The 25,105-nt window shown below is 40.5% G+C and overlaps 1 protein-coding gene and 1 long non-coding RNA gene across 2 annotated transcripts in view; one reads left to right on the top strand and one right to left on the bottom strand.

The window, feature by feature from the left end:
- Positions 1 to 7,276: 7,276 nt before the first annotated feature.
- LOC306809324 (uncharacterized protein) overlaps positions 7,277 to 25,105 on the bottom strand; it is a 303,319-nt gene continuing 285,490 nt past the window's right edge. The window contains exon 70 of the mRNA XM_079320711.1: positions 7,277 to 7,287. The gene's annotated coding sequence lies outside the window, so the exon portion shown is untranslated. The remainder of the gene's footprint in view (positions 7,288 to 25,105) is intronic.
- LOC306809349 lies at positions 15,794 to 19,317 on the top strand. Its single transcript, XR_013776217.1, has 3 exons — positions 15,794 to 16,117; positions 16,863 to 16,977; positions 17,974 to 19,317. It is a non-coding gene; the product is annotated as an uncharacterized lncRNA (long non-coding RNA).

Below are 25,105 nucleotides of genomic sequence, written 5' to 3'. Positions count from 1 at the left end.
AAAACTGCATGGATTTCCTGCCAAGTCATACAACAATAACATCATGGCAATCAGCGACAATTCTTCTGTTGTTTGAAGCATGAGGTTTTCAGACAGTTAGGAATGCTGGTGGTGCTGCTTCTTTTAGTTATTTAACTTTTTCTAAAGTCAAGAAACAATTGATATCTATAGTATACTAAAAAGGCAGCTGAAACACGGTCTTAGTCTCTGGTTTGAATATTGTCTTAGTTTGTGATTCTCTTTTGAGTTTACAAAGACAGTAGTGTCACTCTGGAAAGAAAAAAATTGTATTTTAAATTTGGTCTTCACTGGATCACTGAGTGATGTGTATGTGTGTCATTTCTTAGTTTTTTCTCAAGTACTGCATCTGTGATTTGTTAAGTGCTTTTGTTTTGGCTGGGTAGAACCTCTTTATGATCAGAAAGATATATGATATAGTAGGTAGCTGGAGACAGGCCCTGCTTCTCTGGGTGCCTCTTTAGATGTCTTTGGAGGTCCTGGCTCAGTGTTTATGTGTTTGCTCTTTTCTATTAAAACCAGTTGTCCCTGCACTTTCTCTACCAAATCCTGTTGTACAGGGAACAGCAATCTGTAATTTAGTGGACCCAGAGGGAGAAGTTAAGATTGTAAAAGCATTAGGTTATAGGATTTGTCAATCCAAGAAGTAGACCAGTCATCACAGCCTGTCAGTACAGACTACCCCAGGGGTTTTATTTGATTATCTAATGTGTATATGTATGATTGTACCACTGACCGTGCTAATTTTGATGTAAGGTTCTTCCAGTGGAAAAATAAAAGATCTAAGAGGTTGTTTTGCTTGACAGACTATGGTTAAGTGATGTGCTATTAGGATTTGCATAGGAATATATAGGTAATATGCCAATGGATTTTGCTGTGCCTGAAACCATCCAGTGGCATGTACTGATTCACTGTCTCACCATGATGTTAGCAAGTCTGCAAGAATTGTAAGGTTATGCCACGTTTCTCACCTCATTATTGCATATCAAGTAGGGCTCAGCCTGTCAGCAGTTTTATCAAAGGGAATATAGGCAGGAGTAAGGTTCTACTTACAGGTAGACAGAAAGGAGAAAACCCTTGCCTAAGAAAGGATAACTTCAGATACATTGAGATCTGTGAGGTGTCGGACCTGGAAGACACAAGTAGATCCCAAATAGTACAAGGGATTGGATTTATTGTGGGGTTTGTGTGTAAAAATCGAATTTTAAGCCCGATCTAGGGACTATCTATAGTGATGCTTTGAAAAACTGGATGCCTCAATTTACTGTTAGCAAAAGCAAAAAGCAATTTAACTTAAAGCATATCCAGTCTCATTGCTGTTCTCCAGAGTGAGGATAGCCAGGAAGCACAGATACCCCTGCCCCTTTGCATACAGCCAGTGCTGCCATCTCGGAGCTGTGGCAGTGCCCCAGCAAGTGCAGACAGAGCTCTGTCAGCAAGGGGCTGCAGGGGAGCACAGCATGCCCAGCTCCTGAGCAGGCTCCTGCTCTCAGCAGGGCTGCAGGGCAGCACAGCAGCCTGGGGAGGAGTGGAACCATGCCAGCTTCTCACTGCTGCTCACTCAGCCCTGACCTCAGGCTGGCCAGGCTGCGAGCTCTGCTTTGGTCTGAGGGCAGCCCCAAGCAGAGAATCACTTTAAGGGCAATGAGTACTGATTTTATTTTCTTTTCCTTTTTCTAAGCTTTTAATGCCCTGTGTATTTCCTTTTTATTTTCAGTTCTTGGTGTAAGTAAAATAATTGTCCTTTCTGCTTTTCTTTTCATGAGTGAAGCATCATATTAAACTAGATACTAATTTAACAAAATTAATATCTCGTTTAATTTAAGATGATACTTGGGTAAGAGTTAACAGGAAGAGCTCTCTTAGAATCATAGAAAAGTACTATCATCAAGGTTGGAAACGACCTTTCAGAAATTAGTGAAGCTTTGGGAGGGTTTGGGGTTTTTTAGGTGTAAAACAAAATCCTAGTTAGTGGAAGGTGTGAAATTCATAATATTTTGGTTAAATAATCTTAGTTGTGAGTCCTTTCTAAATATAAGAAGTTGTAATACTGGACAAAAAGGTAATGGTATACATAGTGTAATAGTCATGAACTTGAGTCTAACCTCAAGATTTTGTCTGTATAAGAATTATGAGATACTCTTCCTGTAACCTTTGCCATTAATACTTTCAGCTTTGTGGGTTAATACCAACAGAGCCAAATCAGGCTTAGGACCTACAAAAACATTCCAAAATAAGCAGAATGTAGATAGTGTGAACTAGGAAGGGGAAGGACAGGCTTCAGCTCTGTATGAAATGTTGATTGTATTAACTGCCACAAGATATAAGGCACTGTGATTTTTGATAAAACAGCACAAGTCGTAATCAGATGTGAAATGGATGGCTGGTATTTTGTCAGAGGAATACAAATTTTAAAAGAACAATAAAAAGTTTAATTTTTACTTTTGCTGAAAGGCTTTAGCAGAAGACTGGAAAGGTTTTGTCTGAAGAGGATACAATCCAGTTTTTGGACTAATAGTACTAGAGCTTGCTTGTTGTTTTCTGAACTAACCATATGAAATACCTTTTGTTTAGAAGCTTCTCATACACTTTATGGATGAACCTTGGCCAGCGATTCTTTTGAACAGTACATTTTGAATTATAATTATAGCATAGAGTTCAGATCACCTTTTCTTTAGTTCAGAACTCTGGAAGAGTTATAGAAAGCTATAGAAATCCAGTGGGATAATATGGTTTTACTGGTGTATATGTAGTGGGCTGACTTCTTTTCCCCTAGTCTTAGACAGAATTAAGTGGCAGAAAAAAAAAAAAAACCTTCAAAATCCTCAATGAAATACACTTTATACAATATTCCATGAGAGTATTGTAATTACTAAAAGGTAGATAAGCCTAATAAACAATGAGTGAGGATTGACAGGCATAATGTAGCATTGTATGTTAGCTCAGTCTAAATTCTATAAATCCCGTTTTTCTTCTACTGAAAGAGATTTTTTTTAAACTGTGTCTGGGGGTTGTCTGTTCCCCTAGCCAGCAGATGACAAACAGCTCTTGGAATTTCTCTGTGCAATGTTAGATATCTTTCTGTTACTAACGTTTTTGTCCAGTTTACTTGACCTGAAAAAGGACTCAAATCATGCGAAAGTAATCTGGTAGCAATGCTGTTGTCCATTTGAAGCGAAGCTCTAATCAGAACTGAATGCAAAGGTGGGGAGATAAAATAGGCAGTGAGTAGAAGGAAATCAAATAACGTGAAAGAACATGGCAGCCTTCTGTGTGTAACCGCGATTGTTGGGAAGGCAGTGAGATATTTCTGCTGTGCGAGAGTCACCTGGAAATTGAGAAGCAATAACCTGGCATTATAATGGTAATAGCCTCACCTGAGTACTACCGCTAGCAAGAGCAGTCCGCCATTCGGGAAGAGGAAAACTGATTTCTATTTGTAATTTCTTTTGTTTACAACTGATGGGAGCTGTTAACATCTGTATCCTCAGGCTCTGATAGTCCATTAGAGAGCAAGGAGGAATGGCTAAAATGGAATTGCAGCTGGGAGGAGCATGTGGCAAGACAGCGAGCACTGCCAGGCATCCTGTAATGTCATCAGCACGGCAGCCTCCACAGACCGGCACTGCATTCCAAAATAGATCCTTCACAACAAACTTTAGCCCTTATTATAGATCAGAAATAAAAATGTGGACAAATCACTCCAGACATTCCGTGGCTTACAGTATTTCGAGGACTGCTTTGTTTTCTTCAGTGGTGTGACCTTTCCTCTCAGTGAGTACACTGCTTGCTGCACAGCTGAGCCACCCGAATTTCAAGACACGAGGAGACAGCATGATAGCCTGTGAAATTCAGTCTGATAGTGCTAAAAACATGAAACTACCTGAAAAAAAAGCCCCCAGTGCTTTCTTCCCCCATCCCTTTTTAGTTCTGGATTGCAAGACAGCCAAGAAAGCATTCCCAAGAGCTCTGCTTAGTCTGAGTCATTTGCAAATCTGTTTTAACTTCTTTAACAGATTTAAAATAATGTTTGAGACTACTAATCTGCCAAAGAATATAGTGCAATTATTCATATAATATATGCTTTTAAGAAAGGTTGATTTGTTTTTTCTTATCTTGCATGTATGTACATCTTGCATGTTTGAGGAAGGAGTAGGAAAGCAATACTGTGGGCACTTTGGAGGAAATGGCATTGGAGCCCTTGTATTTTTCATTGCAGGAAGCTGCATGAATCCAAATACTAGAAAGAGTAAAAACAGAAAATTGGGATTTTGATATATGTGCCATAGTAATTAGGCAATTTATACTGGTTTAGCCTAAGTTTTCATTCTGAGGGGAATTTGATTCCTGAGGATACCTGAAACCACTGAAGGGAATTAGGTGCTCAGATGTTTGCTGCATGCTCAAATTCTTATAAACAGCCAGCCTCCAACTTTCCAACAGTAGCCAGCTATTTGAAAATTAATCTTTTCCTAGCAAAGGACTGTCCTAAATATTTCCCACTTAAACTGTTATATAAATATTTGCATTTCTTCCATGATGCATGTTCAAATTTGCATGCTGCTGGTTTGATTACTCTAGTGTAATCATAGTATTAATATAAATATGCATCAATGGCACCATCATTTCCTCCCCTGTGTCTCACATGCTTCAGATTTATCTACCAGGGGAGAGATATACACTGTGCAATTTTGCTTAAGGAGGGTATGTTGCCTGCTCTGGCATCACTTACAGTATGGAGGCAGCATTTATACGTGATCTTCATCTGTGTTTATTTGGACAACTCATTGTGAACATAGCTGACCCTCTCTCCTGCAAGTTTTACTAACCTGAGTTTCATGCAGCCTTTCCAGAGAAGGTTTTTTCTTTTTATATGTGTATTGTGTGCTGTATTCTCATCTTTTCAAAATGGCAATAGTACAAAGAGGATGTGCAATTAGTTCAGAATGTGTAAGCTCTCCAGTTTCCTTTTAAGTCTGTGTGGACAGATAAAAGACTTTTCTAAACTATCAATGGATTTGTTTGCCAGATGCTTTCCAGATGAGTACAGTGAGGGTGGAGAAAGCATGACTTTTGGCTCAACACAATTCCTTTGGTTCCTTTCATATTTCTTTCAAAACAAGCTTTTGTTTGTTTTTTAAGAAACAGGAAAAAAATATTGGCAAGTACAAGTCATTTTAGATGGAAGATTAGTTTGCATATATTGTATTGAAAATCAGGCATGTTTAGTTCTAGGGAGATGGAGGAAATTGCTCAAGGCTTTTTCAGACTCGGAAGGATTTTGTTTTTTAAATACATGGGTTATAGTTTTGCTAATGTTGCAGAATATAATGTATGTGAGAAGTCTGAAAATAATAGAAGCATAATTTCTATTACTTGTATCACTTTTTTCTCCTGTCCACAGTGTGTAAGAAGGCACTTATTCAGTGCACTCTGGGAAGCAAAAATGGAAACAAGCTACTACTTTGTTTTCTGTTTACACCCTGACATTTCTAAACAAGAGAAGAATGCAGGACATTTGTAGAAGAGATTATTTTCTTCTAATTTTGCAAGAAATAACAAATAAGAGTTTGATGATTTTGATTTGGTAATGATGTGTTATATGAGAAATATGCAGGGCAATTAGAAATGCCAAGAGAGTCAAGCATTTTAAACCTCCCTACCTGGTATAAATGGCTAACTGTGCTTCTTTCTGAAGAAAGAATTGTCACATTTTCTGTGTGTGACAAACTACTTCAGCATTTGGACTACTGGTAACTATAGCACATAAATCACAAAGATTGAAGGCTCAAGTGGGTAAAAGAACAATTAAAGAAGCAATTGACTGATCATCACTGTCCCTAGTGAAGGTGGAGGACAATTAAACAAACCCACCAAACAAAAACCCCACCTCATTCCTGTATAGCTGGTTCACAGGTTTGGTGCTGGGTGGCTGTAACAATACTAGAACAGGACTTTCCACCGCAAAAATGTGTCTCCATCATGGTACTCCAGCCTGTTGCACCCAGAATGAATATTCAGCAGCCAGGAAGAGAGACTTCAATAACCTTGTGTGTGAGTGATTCTCACTGATGAGCCATTACTGTCATCTCCTTCTGCCCACAAAGGAAGGATATATGTTCCTTTTTTCATATTATTGACCCAGTATATTATCCAGATCTTCAGCTTCAGCATGCCTTGGAAGTGCTTTAAGTTCAGATAGACTGAGCACAGAGGTTTGGTACAGCCTGATTGCTTTGCTGTGAACAAGTTGCAAAACCGAATCAAATGTTAGCTCCCCCCTCAACATATTTTTCATAAATCTTTCCAAAGGATAGATTAGTTATTTTGTAGTGGCCTGGGAAAGAACTGTGCAGCACCTCAAGACAAAGAATCACGGGCTAAGGCCATGGTCTGCTGTTTGCTGTACAGAGGCAGGCAAGTGAGGTATCAGGGTGGACATAACATAGCAGATATGGGTTTGCAATGAGCATGCTTAGCATACCTCTACACCACAGAGTGAACTGCAGGTCTGGAAGTCTGGAATATTTCACTGTCAGTACCTAAGACTGAAAAATCAGTATATTTATGCTTGACATAAATAATGCAGGCTAACTAATGCTGTTCACGGTCACTCTTTCACTTCATTACTGAGACAAGTTGAAAAGCAAAGGTCAGTTTGCTTCAGCTGCCATTGCTGAGTTCATCAGGAAGGAAGGAAATGCCTTCTGCAAAAAAGTATTTGGATGGTAACTATTGCATGACAAAGTTGGAACAGAGATCCTTGATGTTCCCTTCCAACCTGGTATTCTATGATTCCCTGCTTCTCTCGTGTATATGATAAAATTATGCAATTCCTGTATCTCCTCTGAGCATCTTTCCCTGTCCCTGCATTGCCACTGTACTTTTTTCCCCATCTTGTGCAACTTGTTCAAATTACTCTTTCCACTTGGTAAGAATCTGTTTCATTCCTACCACTTTGAGTCCACTTTAATGTCAGTAAGAGAATTGCAGCTACTGAAACAATGGGAGGCAGATACAAAATCTGACTTGTCCCTCTCTCAGGCTATTCCAGACTTCATGCTGCTTAATGAAAATCTTCCAGGTTCTGTTCTTCTAAATCAAGGAATCTGTTCCCAGAAAAAATCAAAGCTGTCAGGATAATGTTTAGAGCAGCTTTAGGAAAGTTCCAGCATGTACTGGGGTGGGTACTGGTGCTGTGGGGAAGAGGATGATAGGGGGAATGTTTCCTCTAAAGCCCTGTACATTGCAGAGCTCAGAAAAACAAGTCTCTCACTGTCTCATCAGTTGCTCTCCCTTCCCTTCACTGCATCTTGAATGTTCCCTTGAATGAGTGAGAGTCCTGCATCTGCTTTGCTCAAGATATCAAACATCCTTGACAGCAGGCTCAATGCCTCGTGCCAGAAGACTCTGCATGGCTGCAACAGCTCTAAATACAAAGTGAGGGCCTTAAGTAGGGAAATCTGGAGGCATAAACTCTCTGTAAATGTTGTCATACTGAGAATAGTTCTTCTGCTGCTCTTGAAATATGGAAGATAAATGAACATTAACATGCTGGAGCTATCTACAAGTAATAAATCACAGTGCCTAAATGTTTATGTATGGAACTTGTGCTCACCAACACATAGCTCTGATTTATCTGCCCCTGGGGAGAACCAGGTAGCAGTTCTTTTCCTAAGTGCTTCCAGTTGGGGTACCAAAAAAATGTATCATTTAGGGCTGTCTGCTTAGACAAGACTGTCAACTTTCCTGTACAAACTGCAGATCAGGAATAAACTAATATTTTTCCATCCATATCTGGATGACCTGTTTAGCAGCAAAGCTTTGCACTTCACTTACAGTTAACAAACCAGCTGAACCGACTCAGCAGTCACCCCCAATACAACTTCTCTGCTAGGCCACATTATTCCCAAGTTTTTCTTTTGTATAGAGTTGTGCCTTTAGTAATGTGCCATTGTTTGCTTAGGCACTTCTTGTCTGTGCAGTGTTCAGAACACAGGAAACCTCAGCTATGCCAAAAATCTTTAATGAAGTATTCAGAGTACATTTTTAAAAGGCATTACCCTATCTAGCTGTAAAAGTGTAGTCTCTGCTCAGACTAACAGCCATGAGGACAAATATATATACTGCAAATATTACTTACTGCAAATCAATTCATTTGTACTCAGTCCAAGGCACAAAACTAATTCTGCAATAAATACTTGCCCAGATGAACTCTTCCCTTTTTCCCAAAAGACTCATGGAATAAGCTCAGCTTTAAGGATCTGTACAAGGGAGAAATATTTGATAATTTTAGTACAGAGCATCCATTAATAATTAGTTATAAACTCCTTTATTTTGAACATGGATTTTGTGTCAATTAACTTCTGTAGCATCTCTGAGCCCACATAGCTTGGAGTGACACTTTCTAGTCACAAATTTCAGCTGGAAAGGCAAACACTGCTTGGGACTTTTCATAGGAATAGGTCTATGCAAGCCTTGAGAGACTGTGTTGTGCAGACAGCATTTGTGACATTGGCATGGGACAGCTTTGCCCCCAAATCTGTTGGGTATGTCTTTTCCTACCTGAAACAGAGGCGTGGAACTGCCTTTCCTTTCTCGTCTGGGATGTCAGGAGGGAGGGCCCTGCCAAGGGTTGTGCTCACCCTTAAACGAGAAAGGTGAAGCAGGGACACAGAGCCTGAGCAAGCAGAAAGGAGGAACTGCGGGATGGAAGCGCTCCCAAGGAGAGAGGGCAGGGCAGGGTGCACGGAGAGAGGCACGGAGCAGAGTGGCAGAGGCACGTTAGAACAAGCAATTGCCATTTCAGCAGCCAGTTCGGCAACTGATGGAGGTAATGCAGCAACCACACAGCATGGAGCTCAGTTCTGGCTGTAAAACGTGTACAGAATCCTTGGTTAACACGTAACAGCTCAGTCCACGGGCTGGAGTCGCAGCAGCATCTGCAGTGCAGGAGCATTTCCAAGTGCCTGGCAGAGGGCTGGGCAGAGCCTGGGGCAGGCGAGCTGGGATCCCTGCGCCTCTGCGGTGAGCACAGGGGATGCAAATCACTCTCCCGAGCCCGTTTTATGTTTACCTTGTTTTCCTGCACGGCGTGTTTGCAAATGCTTTCGAGTTAAACACGGCTAGGTCTGCGTAGGAACACGAGGGGATCACGTACACAGCCCTGGCAGCGTGTCAGGCTCTGGCAGAGCCTGGGCTGAGACAGTTCTAGGTGGAGCTGTCTGAGATAGCTGCAAGTACAAGTTTCACAGACTCCTCTCAGAACATTGCCTGCAGGGCACAGATGTGATAGGAGGGGTGAATACACTCCTGTCTTTGTTGCATGTTTGTTTTTGAAGCTGAGCTTTTAAAACAACGTCACTCTTCCTCCTACGGTGCTTTAACTACACCACAGAACACCAGTGCCTGGGTATTGAGCCTGAGCCCTGCCACATCAGCTGCATGTTCAACCAATCTTTCCCTTCCTGCCTGCTAAAGCAAGGGGCCAAAGCAGGATGCCAGGCAGGAGCGCTGGGCAGGGGTTCTTGCCTGTGCTCTCGGCACAGAACTGTGCTCCTTGTGCTGGTCTGTGCCGCTCAGGACCCCCAGCACTGCAGCTCCTGCCCCTCCGGCTGTGGAAACTGTCCTGATCTTTTAGACCCTGCAGAGGGGGGACCCAGTGACACTCATGGTCCCACCACCTTCCTGACCATGCTTTGCCTGTTGCCCTCTGTGGAGATTATTTTTACCACCATCTTTTGTTGGTGTAAAGCCTGGTTTTCTCTAGCTGAGTTCTCTTATGAATATTTGTTTCACAACACTAAGAAATTTCTCACAAGGAGACGACCTCTGTCTTGCATGTTTAGACATATTTCCCTTCAATCTTTTCCACGTTAAAAATTCCATTTGATTTTGGAGAGTTTGGTGATAGTCCTATGTAGCATATGCCTTTAAAAAAATTAAAAGTACCACACAACAAAACCCCTAAAAACAGCTGATGGGAAGTCTCTCTTGTACACCATAGGTCTGCCTTATATTAAATACACCACATCAGCATGGGTATTTTGTTTAAGTTTGAATTTCTTTGCATTGGCAGCTAACGATGGATTGCTTTGGTGTTTATAAATACTGAGAGAAAATCCAAACAAAGGTTCAGATCACTGTGTCATCTCTTTTACTTATTTGTCCAATATGGCTACAGGAATGTTATCTGTGTTTTTAAAAATAAAAACTCCTAAGAGATCAAAGGACATCATAGGAAGAGTAGATAAACATTTATGGATTCCAGCTGAAAAAAAAAAAAAAAAACAACTAGAGCTATAAAGTCTAAAAACTTAGGAGGGTTTTTCCTTTCTTCAAATAATACTTGTTCCAGTCTGACCTGTATCTTATTCTCCTGACTAAGTTTTAATAGAAGGTTTGGTTTGCAGCATGGTTTTCAACAGCCCTGAGGCCAGGGAACAGATCTGAACTGGTAGTGCCAGCAGTTATTCTATGGCTTGAGCAGGCATGTTCTTACCTGGTGTGGGACCATAATGCAGTGATACTGAAATATCTCCCATTCTTCAATACTTCAAAGCAATTTGCATCAGAAAAAAAGATTTTCTGTTTTATATCCTCTCTAAATTAAAATTCTTTATTGTAAAATAAAGCACTGGGTATTTGCTATTGGTTATTTATTTTTTATTGTTGGAATTGGTTGTGCCTTTGCTTTAATCCCTTCATTTGAAAAAGAAGCCTGCAATCTACTTGGGATGGGTCTCCTTCTTAAAAGAATTTGAGGCTGCAGAGCTGAGCTGAAAATATCATAGTAAACTTTGTAAGAGTGCCAGAGTCCAGATCCACAGTGATCTGATTTGCTTGTATTTGTCACTGGTGCATCTACCTTTATTGTACTGCAATTCTCCTGAGCCTCCTCTGCAGAATGGGTTGCCTGTGCACTTTCCCTTGCAATGAGGAACAAAAATGTGCCAAAACCCTTGTGTCCAGTGAGGAGCAGTTATCAGAGCTGCTTGTGGTTAAAAAAATCAATCATCAGACACACAGGTCTTCTATTCAAGGATACAGGGATTTGAAATCTCATCTCTGCTGAGCACAGTTTAGATGCACTTTGTCATTGTTTCCAAGAGCTGCCAGTTTTGTTGTACTAGGAAATGCATGATCATGATACTTTAAATTCATGTCTGTAATGTTATGAGTGGGAGGAAAATCCCAGAAAATCCTTTTTTGTCAGTGTCTGTTGTATTAACCATCGTAGCCCTGGGCTCACCCTGTCTGCAGTCACTAACTGCTCCAGGTGTTAGCTGATACTGCCCGTTTTTAAGAGGGAGAGTATCATTAGACCATGTTCTGATTAATGATAGTGACATTATGTCCATATGAGTGTAGATCTCATCGGGCTTCTTGTCTGCTTCTGCTGCACAAAAATAAGCTTTGCTCATATTCTGAGACAAATGTAGTGTCATGGATTGGGGATGTGTAAGAGTGCAGATTATCTCTAGATTCAATTCAAATTTAAAGAGCCCAGGACATGGGTTTGAAAAAATTGGACTCAATATGGTATCAGAAATGGGTCTTCTGAGAGGTTATTATTTTTTCAAGTAGCTAATACTTTGGTTTTTATGAAATAATGGGCAATATTTCTGGTTAAAATTAATGCATGTTAATGCATGGGAGGAGGAAGGTCCTTGAAAAGTTGTGTCATACAAACACCCTCACATACATTGATTCACTGGGCACACCACCTGTACAAATTCTGCTGCTTTGCTGTTATTTTAAATTTTTTTAGAAGTGCTGCTAGCAGAGTTGGGTAAAATAAATTGCTTTCACTGCAATCAGTAATGTTATTGCACCCAACTGCTGTTATCATTAATGAAGATACTGTGAGCCATTGTTTTCTTACTCGATTTGGAATCTGAGTCCATAAACTTTTATGAGCTATAGTTTAGATAATGATAGGAAATGGCTTGTCTGGAACTAAAATTATCTCATTGTTTCAAACACGCAGGGACAGGTTTTGGTCTTTTCTACATTACTTTATTTGCTATAAAACAGATCTTATCTTTCAAATGTTATGGAATTGCACATTAAATTTCTGGGTTTATCCATGGAAATGCAGCAGATCTGACTTCTTGATGTCTGTGGCTCCATATGAGTGCAACAATTAATGATCTAGTTCCCAAGGATAGATATCTATGAAAAAAAAAAGTGTTATATTCTCTTGGGGGGTTTTATAAGAGATTCTCAGGTTTATCTGTGTGAATATCTTTATGATTGTTAGAAATGTGTTTCCTTTGACGTATCCCCATCACAGCTGGGATTAACTGCATTCTGGAGGCTGGGTGTAAATTTGTTTACTCAGTAAATCAGTGGCAGAACAAGATTTTTCTGCATTATCCATCTATTTTGGCTTCTAAGGAGCAAATAGTGAATTATTTGCAGTCTCTTGGGATTTATATAGCTTTATAGCCAAAGTCCACGAAGGTTGCCTCTTTTTTGATAGCCTAAAGAAAGCCATTTACTTTTTAAAAAAGGATTTATGCTATCAACAAACTGAAATGTGCTGCATATGTGGATATCACTTAAAAAAAGATAAGAGCACTTTTTTCACTGAAGGTTTGTTTTCACTAGGATAATACACTTCATACCTTCTGCTCAGTTATATTTAGGGAAGAGGATGATTTTTGTAGATTGTTGGTTTTGCAATCCTCACTGAAGATTTGTTCTTGCTGCTGGTAGGTGAATCTCAGGGAATTGCTGTATCCAAGTGATGTTCTCCAAGAACAGCACAAGCTGTGGCTCCCTGGCTTTAGGCAGCCACTCTGAGTAGGAATTCACACTGTGAGCAAACACTTTCGTGTTGTTTGCACTGACAATGTACCAAGTGAGGTCTCCACCCAAGAGCAGTCAAGATCTTGGAGAGAACATTGCTGAACAAAGGCACAGTCAGGAAGGAGCTGGAATTTTTAATGTTCAGTATTATTGTTCAGCCCTACAGTCTTTGGGATCAAAGTCCCCAGATTTTCAAATTCAGACTGGCTCTTCACTTGTGTTCATTGCTTTCAGACAAAGATTTTTTTTTTTCCTTTTTTTTTTCTTCTGTTAAGAATGGGGGAAAAAAGTGAGGTCCCTTAGAAGTGCCTCCCTTCTGCTGTATATTTCTTAATTGAGCTCCTGGCATAAGGAAGGGAGAAAATATGTCTAGCTATTAGACTAGCTGTGTGAACTGGGAAAGCCTCCAACTTCCAGAAATATATTTAAAGGCTTCAAGAAGATCCAAATTTCCAAATAATTTTTACTCCTTTGCTTGGTCAGCTGTCAGTATTTGATAAATAGGGTGGGACTATTGTCAATATTTAACAGTTCAACACAAATATTATTCTTCATACACTGTAAAAATAGTATATGAAATGCAAATAAAGTACTTTATTCCACAGTTTGGTAGTAACATAAGCGAGTGATAAAATCTCCCTTGCCTCCATACAAAGGCATAGAGAGGGAAAAAAATGTTACCAGTGGAAACAATCTTGCCGCTGGGAAACAAAACAGTGAGATTCCTCACTCCTCCCTAAAGTCACATCCCAAGGGGAGTTCTGTGATAGAAGTTTGTTGCAAAGTGTTTCTGAGCAAGAAACAGCAAGGTAGGACTGGTAATTCAAACCAGATTCCTGTGAAGTCTGCAGAAACAGAACTCCTCCTGTATCCAGCAACACATCACCAGGACCCCTTGAATTGCTCTGCAGTCAAATATTGCAATACAAAACTCAGTTACTTCTGGAACTTTCCCTACCTTCAGAAAACTGCCTCCCAGAAAGCCACCACTAAGCATTACAATCCTGGATGGAGCAGCCTACCCTCTCCATAGCCACATGCAACCTGTGGCATCATCCTGGGAGAAATCAAAATGCAGCATGGTCTGTGAGAGATGGGCTTAATGAGTACCAGAAGGAAGCCTGGATGTCACTTTCCAATTTTGTGTTCCAAAATGGTTTCCTATTATTTAAAATCTTGACACAAGAGCCCGAGATGCTGATTTTCCAGCAGAAGGAGAACCTGTGTGTCAGGCACGCTGTGAGGAGCCAGGCTGGCTGCAGGGACGTGTCCACACGGTGCAGCCCAGCTGCTCCTGCAGGGGCACTTGTGTTGGTAGCCTGATTAAACCACCAACACAAAACAAAGGATAACAAACAGAGCCAGTTTATTCAGAAATCTGACATTGTTTAGGATTTGGCTTCTGTCCAATGCAAAATGCATTTTGGTCTTCCTACAGCTGCCATGTAGAGTGGACCCTGAGGTAGCAGGAAACTGATGAATTACTAGAACTGTGGTGTGCCACTTATTCTGTAAATGAGTGAGTAAATCCAGGAAGAAATACAGATAACAGTAAAATGTTCTTATTTTATTTTGTCCAAACCAGCCAGGACACTTTACCAACTAGCTCTTCCTCTAATCCTTTACTATGATTACTGCACTGTTAATGTGTTTCAGCTGCCATCCAGAAAAGTCACATCTCAAAGCCAAATCTGTCCTTCTCCTGTCCCTCCCACAAGGTAGAGCTCCACTGGAAACCAGAATGCTGACTTTGACTGACCAACAGAAGGGCAATTTCAGGGCACTTTAAGAACATCTGTTCCTGTATTTTGTCATGGATTTATTCTCTTAAAATAAGAGAATAAGCAGGTTTCCCAATCCCTGCATCCAAGCCTCTCACTTGTGCAGCCTCTGTAGGAGCACTGTGGCTGGTTTGAACACCTGTAGAACACATTTGGTATGGATGGTACCAGTCAGTCTTGGTGTAGTTCATGGTATCTTAAATCTGTGGGGCAGGATGTCCTGAAGAGCCTAGATTTACCACACAAACATGGTAATCATGACTTGTCAGAAAAGCCCCTGAATATGAACCTCTGAAATCAAGAGCAAATGTTGGCCACAGTGCTTCCAGCAGTTTATCAGTGGAGATGTGGCAAATCCTCTTGCGTAGCTGCTGAGCTGGTAAACTCTTCATACTGACAGAACTGTGCTTCTGTTATTTTCTACATGCACTATGGACTGTAAGAAAGATTGATTTTTCCAGAAACCACTTTTAACTGATTTTGGGACAGTCGCAGTTGTTTAACTACAGAAAAGTAGACTTTATTAATTTGTTTTCTGTCTAAGTCCTTCTACTATAAAGCTGGCAGCACACACAGGGAACAAGTGCCAACATCAGCACTTCCTTTAAAATAAACAGCAACTCAGATAACATTTACATGTTACAAAGAAGTGGTTCATTTGTATTTTCTTTCTCTATTGTAGCCAAACTATAAGGCTGAAATCCTCTTCCTTGAAATCATGAGAGAAATAAATTATTTAGAAGTAAAAAATCTAGAAAGTGATGTGCAAATGGTTTTACTTTCTCAGAATTTTGTCTGTAAGAAAAAAACATTTTAAGTGGTCAACTCAATCAAAAATTCTGATAGGAAAAAAGTAACCAAATTTCAAATACCCTGTCAGGATTACAGCATGCAAGGATTTGGATCAGCTAAAGCATCCAACAGAACCTGATCTGGATTAGGGAGCTGTAGTAGAGTAAAATTCATATGCATTTTAGGAAGGACGGGATATGCTAATTGTCTGTCAACATAACTACTTCTAGTAAACACTGTACTTATATAAACATTTGGGTTAAAATATTAGAAATCATATCAGACTGACAGAAAACTTGCAGATATGTTAAGCCTAAAATATTTCTGAGTATCTTCATTTTATGAAGCTGTTACATAACCTAGGAGCTGGCAGGAGTTAGACTGACTCAGAATCCCCGGGTACTTCTGGGTTTTAAGTATGTCATACTAGTGTCCTTTCACTCCAGCTGAAGAAAAATGATTCTTATATTCCAGTGACTTCAAATGAAGTTTCCTTTTTTTTTTTTTTTTTTTCCTAGACAAGACCCTTTAGAACATGACTGGCAAATGTGGGAAGAAGGGATAAGTAACACTCTGCCTTTTTTATCACTATTAAAACATGGTTGGTATTTTGGATATATGAAACCCTGATTACCAGACTCATATCAGTCCTAATGCTGCTGACAGTTTTGTGGAGGAGATCTTCGGGGAGACAAAAACAAAAATCAGAGTGAGTATAAAACTAGAGTTGTATATTAATATTTAAGACCATCTTGTTTTGTTCTGTTTGTTGGAGGTTTTTAATAAAATTGTTTTACTGGCTAACTTGCCTATCTGATTGTGTGGTGGTGCCAGCAGTGATCTACTCCACAGTAAATGTATCTGCTAAGTGAATGCTCCAGAAGAAGGGGAAACATGTTTCTATTTCCTAGCCTATAGATTATTATGTTTCCCTCACTGAAGGATGCATTACAGCCACTGTGGTGAGCCCATTCAAGCTTTCCTGCGGGTAGCTTTAGAGTGGAAGAGGTCAAATTGAACTAACGTAGTTTCTCAGCCAGTCTAGTAAAATCAATGCAACTGAAATTTCAACAACCACTAAAAAGGGCATCATGTGATTTAAATTATATTGCTATTTAGATCTTGTCTACACACTAAGTTGCACCAGATTTGCTAATGATGTGTGCGGTTTGAAAACTGAATTAGTTTCTGCTGCTGAAAGATTATTTATAGACAAAACCCAAAGAGTTAAGAATGCCAGGAGCCTGCATCCCAGTCCAAATCCTTATGGGCTTGTTGACACTGCATAGAGGAGCAGTGGGAAAGATCTCCTGGCTGGCACTGCCCAAGCCCATTCAGCCCTTACAGCAAAGCAGTTTGCAGTAGATGAATCACCTTAGACCCTGGAGTGGCAGTCTGTGAACATGGCTGAACATTTGAGGCCACATTTCCACATTGTACTGAGCCCTTTGTGTCCAGGGTATTCTCACAGAGATGCTTGAGAGAGCCTTCACCCAAAAGGAAACCTTTGCTGATTACAGACTGCAGGGAAAGAAATCTGGTTTGATATGAAAAAAACACAGAATGGAAGAAAGTGAGTATAATGGCAGTAAATTTCTCCTTATAATTTAATTCTGCAGTGGTTCCTTCTTAATCAGATAACCACTGTAAGCTAGCTGTGATTTAGAGGAAATATTTATGTTGGTAATTCAGTGCAGTTTGATAGCTACTTGCTTTGCACAGGAACTGCTTATGATAAAAGAGTATTGTTGGAAACATTTATTTCTCGTTTACAATTTTACTGGTGACGGAAAGAGACTTAATGACATTAACTATTGATTATATACCAAGCCCACATCCTTCCTTTTCCCTGAGAACACCAAGGATTTGGGTCTTCTGCTGCTCGGAAGCAGAGTTTGAGTAACCTGTGCTGTTGTCAGCACTTGATCATTTTATGTGCTCACCTGTCCATTGCAAAGGTGGGCTCCATCTCCCACACAGCACTGGTGAGTATATGTGTGTCAGGGAGAGGTTTACAAGCCTGCCAGTCCCACCCATTGCTCCCACTGTCCCCCTTCCCTGCTGACCAAAGCCAGCAGCCTGTGGGGATGTACCGAGGCTGTGAGGCAAAGAATGGCCAGTGCTTTCAGAGGTTACACACTGCTCAGCAGGCTCCTCCTTTCCTGTGTTTGTGTTACACCCCCTGGCAGCACAGCCCTGCTTCCCATGCCACGCCTTGATGCCTGCAAAGGAGCCAAAGCCTGCTCTGGTGTGGATCTGTTGTGGGGACTTGTGAGGATGTTGGCCTCTTACATTAATGCTACTTAAAACTGGGAGCACGTAGTAAATACATTTCTTTTCAATAAAAAAGTATAATTCAAAGTGAAAACAATGAAACAAAGCAGCACATTTGTCAGCCCAGTAAAAACTGGGCACAGTTATGTCTCAGTTTTAGAAACTATTGAATGGGTTATTTATTTTCTACTTCCAGAGGAACAGAAGACTTTTCGTGGTTCAGATTCTGGGTAGGACATTTGTGGTTGAGTCTTTGGTCTGTATTGGCAGTAACACTTTCTTTCTTGGGCAGCAGCTGGAAATGGTGATTCATCTTCATGAAGCGAGTCTAACAATGAAACAGTGTAATTAAAACAGTCCAGAGCACGTGATTAGCAATGAACCAGGACACTGAAACCAACTTTCAGAGCAGTGCCACACGTGCTGTGTTATGGTGAGTGAGTAATGCAGTCACCAGGCTGATACGGCCTGGCCTGTGATCATGAGTCTGTGAATTTAATTGATTTGGTGGATGGGGATAGGTTACAGGCTCTCTAGCACTGAATTATTTCTAATGAAGTTAGAGAAGAGGATGAAATTAATGTTTCTAAGTTAATGTTTCTGTTTCTGCAAGAAAATGTCCCCAAGTACATTATACAGAACCAAGGAAATTGGTTAGCACTACAGAGCAAACTCCTCATTCATTCATTCATTCACTGAAAAAAATATTGTTTAAACTGGTCTGTGAACTCAAAATTGAAACATGTAAAGATGCACCCATCTTTAAGCCTTGCCTGGCTGCATGTAAGTGGATGTGGACTAGGTTCATTGTGTGTTCTTGAATTATTATATATTTTTTTTTAAAGCACTGACATTTAAGACATACAAAGAAAAATGGCCTCAGGGGAACCACCTCCAATGAATCACAGAAGGTTTGTTCAAACAGTTTTCGATTACTCACTCTGACCACACATTGGCTGAAGGGGTTTAGATAATCTGCTGTGCAGGAACGGATTGGTGGGGAGGATCACCAGACAGCATTGCACCAGCCCACGTCATTTCTGGATGCCCTCCAAAGGCAGGACACAAACACAACTGCTGAGCAGCGTGTTCCTGCCAGTGGGGAGGCACTGGCCCAGCAGTGCCCTGCAGGAAACTTTCTCTTCCAGGATATGGGGAAAGTTTTGTGCTGTAGCACTCTTGGGAGCATGGAGAAACCTGTCCCTGCTGCTCTCTCCTTCCACCAGCTGTGATTTTTGTGGCTGGATACAGTCAGACTGAGAGCAGTCACTCAATTCCACCATGTGCTCGGGGTAGGCTTACATACAACATAAGCACCTCTAAAATGCTGCAGCCTGGCTTTGTTTCTTTTTGGTTCTGAGGTCAGCTCACTGTTTATTATCTGAATGCAACAAGCAGCAGTCAGGTAATGTGGTGGGAGGAGCATACTTGTGCCTTCTCATTTTAAATTCCTTTAATATTTCTCTTCTCAGTCAGATTTACTAAATAATTCTCACCCATGTTTCCATATTTTGCCTAAATTATTTTGTAAAATTTAACATTTGTTGATATTATACCTGACTGAATAAACAATATACTCATGGCTGATTTCACAATTAACTTTAGGATATATGCCACATTATTTCAAAGTACTATGATAACTTGCTTGATATTTAGGCTGCAAGCTTAGTCTAGATCTGGAATCTGAAATTAATTTTACCTGATCGATTTTATTGTCATGTATAGACACATTCTGAGGAGTAAGCTACTAAAACAAAATACCGTAGGCTCTTCTGGTAGAGAGTAAAAATAGAGGCAAAAAAGAAAGTGAGAGTCAAATTCCCTTATATATTGATGTAATAAACTGCCTTTTCACACCCCAGGAATAAAAAATCCCCAACACAACGAAGCTGTTTCTAAAAGTGTTCTCAGCGAGCTGAGTGGAAATACTCAGAATACTGATTACTTGTTTATTGGAGTGGGTGGCTATTTTTTAATTATTTTATTAATAGGTACATGTTTTTCTAGCATCTTTCTGATCCCTGTGCTCCCAGCCTTGGAAGAGCAGGGCCTGCAGGAAGGGTGGTGCTAGGCATGGGAACACCCCTGAGCACTGGACAGGTGTTGGAGCTGGAAGGGATAATCTTCTGTTTAGACATGGTGCCAATACTGGTCTAGGTAAACATGTCACTTGCTGCCTGCTTTGACTGATTCCCAGAGCTCATGTCCATAAACATCCTGGCCTATTGGTACTTCCAGGAGACTGAAGCCAAGGTAACTATTTATGCTAATATTAACTTTGTGGAAAGCAGATGCAAACATATCAATGAGGGCTGACATCATGATTAAAGGTTTTCCTTCTTTTCCTAAAGATTTGTGTACTTTTACATTAAATCTAAAATACACTTACCACAACATCTTTTGACATAAACTTAGTGTTTCTTGGGACATGTTGATGGCCATGTACCACCATCCTCTTCTACACCGACTTGTGCACACACTGTTTTCTGTTCACCAGTCTGAGGATGTGCTCCAAGAGCAGCTCTGAGTCTGAGCAGAGTCCCAGGCTGTGATTATACTCCTCAGAATGTTTGCATCCCCAAATGACCACATGCTCTGAGCCCAGTGATGATGAAATGCAGAGGAGCTGCAATGCCTTCTTGGTTTTGGGACCTAACCCTTGCCAAATACCTCACTAGGGCTTCTAGGCTTCTGTGTCCAGCATCTCAATTTCCAGGGTTTCACTATTCAAACTCTGGATGAACCTCACATTGTTATGACCAAGATTAAGCCCAGAATCAAGTAAGATAAATCAATCCTAGGCTTTTATGTGCAAGGGATATAAACAGAAGAAAACATGCCATTTCAACATGGGATCACTTTTAGAACAGCACCATATTCACACTAGAAAATTCTTGCTTGTGTGTCCATGCACTTGTGCTCCCTCCTGCCAGAAATTTTTCTATAAAGTGGCACTTAAAAACAATAGAAAACACCAATTGAAAATGTGATGCATATGTTCATGCATTTAAATCCATGAGAAACATATATGGATAGCCAATTCAGGCATAAAGTGCTCAGCTGGCCAGACCATATACAAGCTAAAGTGCACAAAAAACTTTTGTGCTTTGTAGACAGGGCAGGGAAAGAAAAAGAAAAAGAAAATGTATTTATGTGCTGTGAGCTTACACATATTTAGCTGGTTAGTCTGTACTTTCCTAAGAGTCCCTAAAAATAAACTGACATCTTAAACTACTTATGACAAACAGAATTGCAGGAAAACTATTGTTTCCAAATGTGCATTAAGAAAAGAAAAGAGTGAACATGAGGCTGTTCTGTAAGAGAAAGAATCTTAATTGAAAAACTTATAGAACTCTGAGTGGAGCTGTATAAAAGTAGTAGATGAGTCTTGCTGCTTAACAAAATTTTATCTGTTGGTAACTTCAGGTTAACTTCAGAATATATGTTTCAAAATTCAATTAATATACTTCCAACTAGTGCTTATTTTAGTAAAAACTTACTGCAGAGGCAATAGACAGAGATTAATACAGGTCTGTCTTCCTCTGTGCCATTTCTGCTTTGTATAATAGGAAGACAAGGGCAGAACAAATGCTTGAAAAGTTCACTGTGACCCACTTTGAAATATCAGACTGTTTCTGGCCAGAACCAAGCCAACATTTAGGCTAAAGATATGGAAATGCATTTATCAAAAGGCAAGGAAAACTTTGAACTTAGGTGTCAGGATAGACTAATGACATTCTGTATATAAATACTTCTACATTTTAGTTGATTTAGGGCTCTTCCCCAGCTGCTGCAAAATAAAAGTGCAAAAGCTTAGTCATCTTCTTCCTCTAAAACAGATAAATGTTCTGTTTGTGGGCCTCTTTATTTGCATACTTTCCAAAGTTTGTTCACTGTTTAAGAAAAAAAAAAACCCCAATGTACTATTTCTACCTCAGGAAATGGTCAGGGAGTATCATCAATTACTGTAAAACAGAATAAAATGCCTTCTAAAATATCTTTCCCCAGTTTAAATGTGTAGTTGCAAATGAACAATCAGTTGTGTGATTCTGGGCAGATGCAGCAAGGCTCCTTGTAAAACCCTTGTAAAACCTCCTCTCAGGCTGGGTGTGAGCCACACACAGTTCCAGGGAAGGGAGTCCAGGTGTACCTTGTGAGGAGATGCTTTGTCAGGAAGCATGTAAGTGCTACAGGACATTTCTATGCCTTTTTAATGTAGTAAGATGATATGCAATGGCCAAATTGTAGTGAATCTTACCTCAATTGTCTTTGGAGTTTGTCCTTGGCATCTGCTACTTCGGTAACAGGATTATTAAAGCTGAAGTTAATACAGATTCAATTATTGCACCTCTCCTAAGCTGTGCACTCCAGTCCAAGTCTGCATGCTTTCAGAGTGTGCATGTTGAGAGCACCTGATATTGTCTCCACTGAATTTAGTCCATGATGCAGGAGCTGAAGCACTCACCAGGGATTTCAAATAACTTTGCAGCCTGAGCCCCTGGCTTCAAAACTGCTGCTGTGGTGTAAGCCATTGTCTTTGAACTTAAATTCACCATTTATTTAACACCCTGCTTTGCCTGCTAGATCACCCCTTTCTTCACCCAAGTGTTTTATGTATTCTATGAAAAGTACATATATTTTACTCACTAAATTGAAAGGCTGAGAAAAAACCTGTCTGCATTTAGTCTTCTTTCTCCACATAAAACTTTATGCTAAGAATTAGTCCTGCACATTAAACTTCGCAGGGATAAGTCACAATTTTTTGAGTTTCACATTTACTCTAGATTTTAATTGAACACTGAGAGTAAATATTAAAGGATACAAAAAGAAAATTATCATTTTGGTTATTTCAATGGTGTTTTCTCAGTAGCCTTTTTTTCTGTAAGTTATCTGTAAGGTATTTCTATCTCCAAACTGAAGTACTGACCTTCCTAAGTGATTTGGAGTTCCTTAGTTCTGCTCACTTATTTAGGCAGCTGCCTTGAAAGCTTCAGGTAACCAGCCTGATACAATAGTAAAGTGTATAAATCAGTGTACTGACATGAGCTGGCACTGTTCACAGCTACTGAGCCAGACAATCCCAGTCTATTTTCTGCAGGATATTTGGGGTTAGGGTTCTTTCCCCTTCTCTATGATCTGATGGATTATATTCATTTTCTCATCAGAAAATTAAATTTCTAAGTAGGTTTTCATCTTGACTATCTGAAATACTTAGCACTTAATCTGTTGTTTAACATTGCTTTTTCAGACTGTAATTTATCTATCTGGGTCTGTTGAAGCAGAAAACACTTGCTTTGCTCCTAAGTGCTGCAGGTATGTCTCAGATTGCCAAATAGTTTCAGGAAAACTTTAATGAAAAATGTCTTCTTTTGGATAATGGATGGTGAGAAAGGGAAAGGTCTGCAAAACTTATCCACATGAATCTGCTTTTTACTAGAGCTGACAAGAATAATTTTATTCATTGCTAATCCTAAAAGTAGGTATTGGTACTAGAGTCAGCAGAATGCTTGCCAAGTTTCCTTTGGATATGCCCTCATTTCAGTAGTGAATGAGGTGATCTTTTAATGAAAAACAGAACATAAATAAACAAATAATACTGATTATTTTTTCCTCCTTCCAACAAGACAGAGTCGTTATCATTTGAGATTGTGCAGTGCATTCACCATTGGAGTCCTGCTGTGTTAGTGGTAAGGGAACTGACAAGGCATTAGCACAGCCATACTGCCCTCTATTGCAAACTGCTCTGCTGCTGCTACTGCTTCTGCATTGGTGAGACCAATGCTAATCAGCAGTTTCAAAACTGCAGACAAATGGGGCATTTTACTTCAGTCATTTTCTATCAGTCTGTAACATTAAAGCTGTGCCAAATGCTCTAAGGTCCCCAAAACCCAAGCTCTTTCACAGACAGTACATGAAGTCTGTAGCAGGCACTGGTGTGTTTCATTGCCCTTATCTGCACCTCAGCTGGCTTTTGATTTTATTTGATGTGGGTTTGTAACCTTAAAGGCACAGAACAGAGTAAATCCAAACCAAGAGGGGACACTGGCAGTGGAGCTGGAGAGTGGGGAGCTGCTCAGCACAGCTGTCTCTGGGAAACCCAGCCCAGTGCACAGCCCTGCTCATGCCACTGCTGCTCTCACCAGCAGCCACTGGGAGCCGGCAGGGAATGGCTGATGGGGGAGGCTCTCACACCGAGGCAAAGCAGGGCCCTGCGATACAGGAGCCACTTCTCCCTACATCATCCTCAGATGTGGGGGGAGGGCCTGGGCTCAGGCAGGCTCCTACTACAGCAGGGTGGATGCAAAGGGAAGCTACAGTAGCCATTCAGTCTCAGCTGCTTTTTCCACTGCATTGATGCTGTCCAACGTGTTCCTCAGGTTAAGTACTTCTCATTAATAAAATGGGCCTGAGTTTTGTCAGAAAGATCCTGCTCTAGGTCACCTAGGTCATTAGCTTCCTAGAATGCTTCATGTTAGAGTTTGCTGGCATTTACAGCAGCTTGAGAATGCTCAGTGCTGTAGTTTTGGCTAGAGGGAGCTGCTCTACCATCCTTCTCCACTGGCCTCTAGTGTGAATTCACTGAAGAAAAGTGTTTAACACACAACTTTTAATAATGTTTGTCATTGTAATGACAGACAACCATAAGGGTGGAAAACACCCAGCATTTGTGTGGCATGAGGGAAAGTCTCAGTGCAAAAAGGAGGAGGTGTTCAGGAGGAACCTTCATGCCAGCACTGCTGTAAGTGAGAAAGAAAACAGCAGACCAGAGTTGTGGTTTCCCATCCCTCCTGTTTTGGGGGACAGATTCACTTAGCATAATCCAAATTTTACATCATTGCAAAATGTGTTTAAGCATTTCTGCTCACCTTGGTCACAAGGTGGGATATATGTTGCTCCACCTCTGCTTTCTTACTCTCAAGGAATTTTTGGTGTAACTTCATCTCCTTTGGCTCTTCCAAAAGCAGGGAAGGCTTGGCAGGCTTTGGGCTAGAATCAGAATAAGGATTAAGAAATTCAAAAGCTTTCCAAAGTTTCAGGAAAACAGCAGACTTACTGACATTTTTGGTAAATATTGCCATATGGACTTGTCAATTTGTGTTACCATCAGTCTGCCTGATGTGGAGATAGAAGTGGATCAAAGGTGACCAGAAATGCCACCCTAAAACACTCAAGTCTGTTGTTCACCCAGAGAGCCCTGCACGGGGAGCCCTCGCTGGCTCAGAGGAAGAGGGGTGCTGAGGAAGGAATCCACTTTTCCTTTTTGGTGCTTTTTGTGGGGAACATTCTATATAACCTTGGGAACAGGGAATGATCTGTTAGACCCAAAAGAAAGACCTCAGTTTAAAATGTGGAAAGTCTTGCTGACATCAGTGAATCTAATCCATATGTTGGACAGGAAGCACAGACCCAGAGTGCTGTATTGGGTG

Source organism: Erithacus rubecula, assembly GCF_903797595.1.
Source record: "Erithacus rubecula genome assembly, chromosome: 17".
Classification (NCBI taxonomy): Eukaryota; Metazoa; Chordata; class Aves; order Passeriformes; family Muscicapidae; genus Erithacus; species Erithacus rubecula.
This window is presented reverse-complemented; position numbering and strand designations above follow the sequence as displayed.